The 8,830-nt window shown below is 43.6% G+C and overlaps 1 long non-coding RNA gene and 1 other non-coding gene across 3 annotated transcripts in view; both read right to left on the bottom strand.

The window, feature by feature from the left end:
* Nucleotides 1-8,830, bottom strand: part of LOC105304033 — a 152,275-nt gene that overhangs the window by 18,711 nt on the left and 124,734 nt on the right. The gene's annotated exons all lie outside the window — the stretch shown is intronic.
* On the bottom strand, nt 6,184-6,302 carry LOC111730657. Its single transcript, XR_002776777.1, has one exon. It is a non-coding gene; the product is annotated as a 5S ribosomal RNA (ribosomal RNA).

Raw genomic sequence — 8,830 nt, 5'->3', positions numbered from 1 at the left:
TCTCTTCTCCAAATCGACCTCCTCTTGGATCATCTTCTCTCTGACCTTGGCTGACCTCTGACATGCTGGGTATTTTTCCAAGGAACACAGCTGTCTCATCAGGCACTCAGAAGAGCAGGAGGCTGATTTCTCCCCACAACAAAGTATGCTGTACTGTCAGCAACACACAACCACAGAGTCCCTGACATGTTCAAGGTCATTCACAGATGACTTGAGGAGCTTGATGAGGCTTGATAAGGTCCTGACTCACCAAATATGTCCTGCCTTCAATCCAGACTCTGTTTCAAGGGTGCTCAATGTCAGGATACCCATGACAGGAAGGGCAGCCTCTGAGCACTTCAGATACTACAGGCAAAACCATCATTTTCAAAATTTATAAAATCCCCCAGGATCCTCATGGCCACCATGCTGGAGAGCCAGGGCAGGCCTTTCCAGTTATTCGGTCTTTAAACAGCTATTGAGGACTTTCGCACGTGGAGAGGGGTGCTGGGCAGAGGCTCAGGCATTCCCGGACTGGGTGCCCGCCCAGAGTTCTCTAGCACAATCTTCAGGGAGCGGCATGAGGTGAGAGACATGGAGCTTCCTTTACTTGGCCCCAGTTTCTCCAAGCTATAATCTGCCTACAGCAAGCTTTTCTATAAAGGGCCAGGTAGGAAATATTTTTGGCTTTGCAGGGTCACATATTGTCTCTGTTGCATATTCTATTCTTCTTTGATTTTTTTTTTTTTTACAGTCCTTTGAAAACATAAGAATCATTCTTAGCTTAAGGGGCTGAACAAAAAAAACAGGAGGCAGGCAGATTTGGCTTACTGTGGGCCGCATTTTTCAGACCTCTGGCCTAAGGAAGAAGCTGCAATATTTTTATCGGGCCCCCCCAAACAGCCCCTTGCCAGTTCCCTCCCCCTGACTCCTCCAGACCCTCCCACAAGGCCACAGACTTCCCCTGACACTGCTGCAGCTGCACTCAGACCTGTGCTCAGACCCCAGGATGGCCTCCCTGAAACACACATTTCCTTGACAAAGCATATTGTGAAGATCGTGAGCTATTCTGTCTTTCTTGTGCTTAACCTGAGATGCACAAGGCCCAGAAAGCCCCACCTCACACCATGAGGTCTCACCTGACCATACTCGTATAGCCATTGTCAACCCATCTCCCCACCAGAGGGGTACCAATTGGTAAATGGCTGAACTTGGGCTCTTCCTACTCTACCTCCCATGCAGGTACAGGGCAGGAAGACCAAGGATGTGGCAAATGCCGCCAGTTCCATCTGGAGGCACAGCCAGGAACCAATCACTTCCCACTGTTCCACTGCTGGCACCCAAGGCCACCCCACCTCTCCCTGGATCACTGCCACAGCCTCCTATCCAGACTCCCTGCTTTCACCTCTGATAGTCTCCCTCTCCCTTGCTCAAAGCCCCCAGAAGCTTCTCACCTCACAGAGAGTAAAAGCTAATGTGTCTGAAGAGTGAAAACAAACACAACAGTAAGGTCCTTCGACTGGCCCACTAAGTCCCCTGAGTCTGGCCTCACTTCTGTCTCTCGTCTAATGCTAACTCTAGCCACAGTGGCTCCCTTCCTCACCCGGCTTTCTTTTCTTTCTTAGCACTGATCACTACCAATAGTTTACGTAATTTTTGGTAGGTTTTTTATTGGTCTTGTTTTTGTTTTTCTCACTAGAATATAAGCTCCACCAGATACAAGTTTAACTTCTTCAGTGTTGTGCCACACAGCACAGTGCCCAGCACACAGCGGGTGCTCCATAAATACACAGGGATGTGTAGAATGCACAGGGACAGAGTCCCCTGCTGATAGGGGAGAGGGGGCAACATTGCCAGGACACTACACACCCATTCGCACTTGCATAACTTTACGCAAATAAGCATCTTGATCTTAAGCCCCCTCCACAGCCAGATGGACTGACAAAACAATGAAAACAGATACACCCTGGAGCCAGCAGTCTCAAATTGTTTATATTCAATCTTAAAGCAGCAACGACAAACTCAGATTTCAGCCGAACTAACCGACTATTCATGAGAAAAAAAACAACAAACGATCGTTTTAAGGTTTAAGGTTTAAAGGGCACCTGCTCACGGCTCTTTGGCGATTGCCATGACCAATCTGCAGGAACAGAGCGAGGAAAGAAAAAGCATGGATTTTGGCAGCAGGTCTGGATTTCAAATCCTAGCACTGCCTTTACATGTGGCCTGATTCTGGATGTGGTCCCAAATGCTCTGGGCCTCAACTTTCTCATCTGTTACATGAAGATAGTAATACTTATTTTACAAGGTTGCTGTAAGGCTTAAGTGAATAATTAAAAAGACAAACAAACAAAAAAACAATTTCCAAAATAATGACTGCGCATAATCATTATTCAATAAATAATAATTTCTCTCCTTTTGTAAATGAGGAAGCTAAAGTTCAGAATGTCAAAAGCCCTGTCTGAGAGGGCTTGTTCCACATCAAGGCTTGGGTTCACATCAATGGCTTTGTTGGTGTGTGTTTTTCCTAGCATCCAGCCTCCCTCTTGTTCACGCCCCACGCGTTACACATGGCTTACACCAGTAGAATTAAAGCAAGTGTTGGCTCTCCCATCAACCTGCTTGTTGAGGACTTTGGGACAGGGACTTCTGGACTAATGCTCATTACTAAAGATGATACTCTTACAGGAGTCGCATTGCATCACTGAGAAGCATGAGTGTCACAAGCAAGAGATCACACAGCTATGAGAACTCACCTGTCCTGGTTGTTAATTGTCCCTAAGATAAGCAACGCAAGGTGACTGTCTTCCTTTCACCAAGAGATGAACAGAAGCCACACTCAGAATGAGGAGGGCACACCGTGAAGGCCCAAGACTAACACCCACCAGAGACACCACAGAACTGATGCAGCCACACCTGAGATCTTACACAAAAGTACAAAAGCCACAGTCAACCCAAATCTTCTACAGAAGGAACTGCTCTTTCTAAACACAAGGAATTTTCTTTATGGATGGAACACATGCATTCAGTAATCCTGTCTATAAAGTAAATTTCTGTACAATGAAAGTGCTTCTTCCATTAGCTTTTATCATGAAGTTGAAAATGTGTCCCTCCGGGAGAAAAAAAAAAAAAAATGGCCTCAGGGATGTGAGCCCTGAGCCAAGGATCTGAGGTGGTTGGTGTCTCAAAATTAAGCTTAGTGTCACTGCTAATCCAGAAAGAGAGGGTGCTACAGTCCTGATGATCATGTCTTACCCTACCATCTCCACATGGCTGACCCCTACTCACGCCTCAGACCTTAGCCAAAATGTCATATTTTCAAAGAATGATTAGGTAATTCATTCATTCATCCATTCATCGATTCATTCATTCAACAAGTGATTTTGAGCTCCTACCATGGGTCAGATTCTCCTTATTACTCTCTATTTTCAGCTTCATAATTAAATAACTACACAAATAAGTTCCGATTTACTTTTTCTGTCTCCTTCACTAGACTGTCAGCTCTTTAAAGACAAAGATCGTACCTGATGTGTTTGTCATTTAGTCCCCAGTACCTGACACAATGTCTGCAACATGGTGGGCATTCTGCAAATACTTGTTGAATGAATGTATAAATGAATTAATTAAAGCATTCAAAAGCTTCATTTATATTCTAAAATTCCCAAATGCACCCTACTGTCAACTTTACACAGCTACAATTAACGTCACAGTCAATAGGATTTTTAAATTCAATAAAGGAGATTTATTAATTTATTTATAAATTTATTAACAGAGGAAAACAACAAGATGTAAAGCAATAGGCAGAACATTACTCTCCTTGAGGGGCAGCATCATACCACAGACTAGAGAGCAAACCTTCAGTGCTATCCTGTGATTGGCAGAGGTAGTGGAGAGTAGTGGTTAAGGGGAAGGTGGATGGAGCCAGACAGCCTGGCTTAGGGCCTTGACCCCACCACTGACTAGCTGTGTGAGGCTGGGCAAGCTACCTAACCTCTCTGTCCTCCAGTATCCAAATCTGTAAACTGGAAACAATAAGAATATTACCTTCAGATGACTGCATTAATACTTAAATGAGTTCGTACATATGAACTGCTTAGAACAGCGCCTGGCACATGCTAAGTACTCACTAAATGCTCGTTATTTTTGTCTTCTGGAAGAACGAGAACAAAGATAGGGTAAAACCGATGAGTTTGGTATGCCGTGCATTAAATTCACAAACCACTCAGAACAAATCTCCAAGATTTCCTGTTACTAAAATGAAGTAACTCAAGGGCAGCTGGATGGTTTATCGACTGCAACTTTTCAGCCTCCATTGCCAGGTAGGCCTGGCTGGCTGTAACATAAATCTGTAAAGAGAACAGTCTTTCTCTCTCCTTGCCTGGTTTATCTACCACTGGGTCCTCAGACACACGGTTTTCTAGGAGCACAATACAGACTTGAGATGAGGCTTCATCAGCAAGGCAGTGCCAAATGCTTTCCTGCTCTTGGAGAAAGCCAGAACCAGACTCTCTATCACCTCCCTGGCCATGGCCCCTCTGTCTCAGTGTCTGAACAGGAGGCAAGGACGAGTGGATTCTAGAGGACTCGAAGGGATCCCATGTGAGAAACATTCAGTCATCCCTACAGAGGAACATCTAGGAAAACAGCTGGAAGGAACTGCTGAGATCATTCAGTCCAACTGCTGATTTTACAGATGAAAACTCAGAGCCCTGAGGGACTCAGTCAGCAGTTCCCAAATGCCAGTCTGCGGAGACAGGAAACCTCTTGGCTCTTGATGCCTCCTCTCCCTGTCTTTTCCCCCTGAGAAAGAGGCCTCCCTGTACCTAGCTGCTCAGAGACAAATCTGGGAATCATCTTGGTGCTGACTGTGTCCTATTTCCCACCAAACCTGCCCTCCACCCTCTCCACATCACTCCTCACCCAGGGGCTGGCCTGGAAGGACTACATCAAAGGGTGTCCTCTCTGCCTGGTTCACAGACAATGGGCAGCCAGCAGGAGATCATAGGAGGGTGTAGGGAGGTGGAGAGCTCAGTGAATTCCTTCCCTGGCTCCCTCCAGACAAGGGAGAGACCAGAATACTAGTGTGACTTGACCCTCCACTGAAAGCCACTGGTCCCTTCAAGTTGGCCCTTCAGAGTTCCAGTAACTTCTCCCTCTCCTTAGCCCTGCAGATCTCCCAGATAACAGCTCCACTGCTCTCAGCCCAAGCACTATCCCTGTGGTTCCCCCAATCTCTGCTTGTGTAAATGGTCTTTCCTGAATTGTCTTTGAGGTTGCTATTTCCTGTTCCCACCCTGACGGGAATAAGCATGGACTCCTGCTACCACTTCCTCCTCCATGTCCCTGTGTACCCTTGTCCTAGTCCTAGCCTCTCTGGCCTGGACAGCTGCAACAGCTTCCTGAATGGGCTCTCAGAGATTTATCCCATGAAATGGAAATCAAAGCATGTCACACCTCTGCTTAACACCTCTCAGTGGTTTCCCATTGTGCCTCCAGTAAAATCCATGCTCCTCGGCTGGCTTCTGAGAATGCACCTGACCCAGGCTGCTCATCCTAGGGCCCTGAGCTAGCTCCAGCACTCAGGGGGCCTCTTCTCCTTTCCTCCTGGGCCTCCCTGTACTGAGATGTCATACCTGTTGGTCCCTCAGCCAGCCCCGCCCCATCACATGCTGTCTCGTCATCTCCTGGGAGAGGTCTTCTTTAGCAATGCCCCGCTCCCATTTTTTTTCTTTATCCCTAAGCTGTGTTCATGTCCTTCCAAGCGCTTAACAAATTTGTAATTATGCAATTTTTAAATTAATTTTATATGACCGTCTCCTCCACTGGAATGCAAGTTCCATGAGCTCGGGAACTAGGTCTGTTTTTTAAACCCTGTCCCTAACACGCAGTAGGTACTCGAGGAACATCTGACAAATGAACGACTAGGTATATGTTCAAATAAAAGAAAAGATTGTTCTTTACTCTGAAACTGTGTCCTTCCCACTTTTTTTTGCGAGTGTGGGGAGGAGGTGCTAATATTGTCCTTTCATGAAATTATTGTAAAAGTAAATGGTAGTTGTCAAATTTCTTATTTATTCATTTTTTTAATTTTATTTTTTTGTTTTTTATTATTATTATTTTCTTTTTATGTGAAGCAACTCTTGGTTGACCTCACTGATCGCAAGGACCTTGTCAGCTTACGATTCCTTATTTTTTTATTTTTTATGCCTACAGCATCTGGTCTTCCTAGGTGGTCTCCCATCCAAGTACTAACCAGGCCCAACCCTGCTTAGCTTCCAAGATCAGACGGGATTGGGCTTGTTCAGGGTGGCATGGCCGTAGACTATCAAAATTTTTAAATGGCAGCCTTCTGTACTTCTCCAAAATATTTCTGAAATTTTGTGAGTCTGTGATATCTAAGATTAAGCGATGTTTTGCGGGTCACAGTACGGGGCTCCAGAGAGGTGAACTGAGTGACAGAGAAGAAATGGGTTCTGTGGTCAGACTCAGGGTTCCAGCTCCAGCTCCAGCTCCACTGCTTGGAAGCTGTAAAACTCTAAGCAAGTTACTTAACTTCTCTGTGCCTTGATTTCCTCACCTGTAAAATAAGGATAATAATAGAGTCTAGAAGATTTCTGTAAGCATTACATGAATTAAGATTTGTAAAATTTTTAGAAAAGACATTGTATATATATATATAATGCTCAACAAAGTTTAGTGTTGTTATTATTATTATTATTATTATTATTACTATTATTCCTGTATCTCCTAAATCCTCAACCAGGACTCTTTTCTCTTTAAAATATTATCTCCCAACATCAAGTGTTTGAATGTTATCTGGCCACCCCTGTCTGGCCACAATTCAGCATTTGGAAAATTATCCTACTCCAGCCAATCAAATTTTCTGAATAGCTGAGCACAAACCCTGATAAAATATATCCATTTTGGATAGAAATGTTTCTAAAATATATTGTCCTTTTCTACTTCATAATTCATTGGGATGAGATGAGTATCATCACGGAAATACATGGTGGCATGGAGCCCCCAGAAAGGAGCCCCCAGAAACACCGCAGAGCAGACTGCACAGGCCTGAGGCTCCCACAGCTGGTTGCACCCTCTGCTCAGTCCTCCCCAGGCACTAAACACTGCCCCCCACACCCCAGCTTCACTCTCCCTATTTGCAAAGTGAGAAGAACATGTACACTGAGCGGTCACTGTGGTCTTAATGAGTCAAATGCAGACACCGATAGCTCCTAAAACATTTCTTTCTTTTCATTCATTCATTCATTTATTTTATTTGGTTGATAATATAATTCACCTAGATTAATGCCTTAATTTAGGTCTCTAGGCAGAATTCTCCTTTTCCCAAGTTCTGCCAAGCACCCAAGCCCCTGCCCAGAAGAGAGTCAGGTTAACAACTCAGCGGGGAACAGACTCCTCAGACTCTGTGCACAGGGAATTCCTTCCTGGGCGTGTTCACATTACCTGACGGACAGGGCAAGTCACCTCTCAGGCTGCTCCTAAGGCTGGCCAGGCTTTTGAAGCTGTGATATTTCTGAGTTTGGGCTTGGACAAAGACACCATTCTTGCTCACAGCCGTTCATACCGATTCAAGCTAGTTTAACTGAATTCTATTTCTTTTCAACAGAAGGCTAATTGAAAATGCAAAAACCATATTTATGAAAGAATTCTAGCATTTTATTTGCAGAATCAATTCTATTGAATTTCAAGCTCTATCCCAGGTGCATTTAGACTTTCTTAGGCTCAGAACATTCTCCCCATCCTCAACAATATCACACAGCCACACCCCAAATATACAAATGTATATTTTATAGTATATTATATAGTCAATGTTTCATGTTGAAGGGGATCCATATTAAATAATGGTATAGATATTAATAAGGCTAAGAATAAAAGATAGACAAAGAAATGAGCTTTTTTTTTTTATTTTTATCTTTCTAATGCTGTTCATTATCCAGAACCGGGAAACCAAAATAATGCATTTTCTGAATTCAGAGTCAACAAAATCATCTGATTTCTAAATTAGTCCTAGAGTATACTTAGAAATAAATAGCATGGCTATAGAGAAAGGATGAACATAAATTAAAGGCAGGAAGCAAAACTGGATTCAGAAATATTATTCTTGCATTTGAGATTTAAAGAAATATATATCCATATAATTTTATAACTCCCATAAAGCCTAATTTCATTTGTAAAATACACCAGGGAATCCTAACAAGCTTCTGTGGAACCCTGCAACTAAGAGTTCTTTTTAATTAATTGCACATCTAGCAATCCACAAATATGAATTAAGCACCAAGAGTTGGTTGGCACTGTGGAGGATTTAGGTCTCTGCCCCCACAGAGCAAGCAGTTTGCAAAACTTTGCTCTAAGACACATGAAAATCATGGCCATAGCTACCAATTGTGAGGATGTTCTTTTCTGCAGGGGTTCATCCCCATTCTCTCCAAAAGTATATCAAGGTCCTGCTGTGTTTCAATGGAACCAAACCCCTAAGGCTCAGGGAAACAATTTCATAAGCAAAAAGGGGTGAGATTATCTCTAAACAACCACTTCATTAGCATAAATCCAGATGTGTGATATTTGGTCATTTTGTTTTAGTTTACAACCACCTTTGCAAGTGATAAAATTTAAATTGATAGTAGGGAGAGGGTGGGAAAGGAAAATACTACACACACATTACATCGAGTCACATCATATCACATGCACACATATATCACCAGATACAAATTCAACAAGCAGAGGTGAAAGCAGAACTGGTCTAACCTGAACATATACACAAAAAACTCCTTCCCTCCCTCCCCGCTTCCTTTCTTCTTCCCTTTGTCTCTCCTTCCTTCCTACCTTCCTT

This window comes from Pteropus vampyrus, unplaced genomic scaffold, assembly GCF_000151845.1.
Source record: "Pteropus vampyrus isolate Shadow unplaced genomic scaffold, Pvam_2.0 Scaffold326, whole genome shotgun sequence".
Taxonomy (NCBI): Eukaryota; Metazoa; Chordata; class Mammalia; order Chiroptera; family Pteropodidae; genus Pteropus; species Pteropus vampyrus.
The sequence above is the reverse complement of the archived record's forward strand: the minus strand, read 5'-3'. Positions and strand labels throughout refer to the sequence as shown.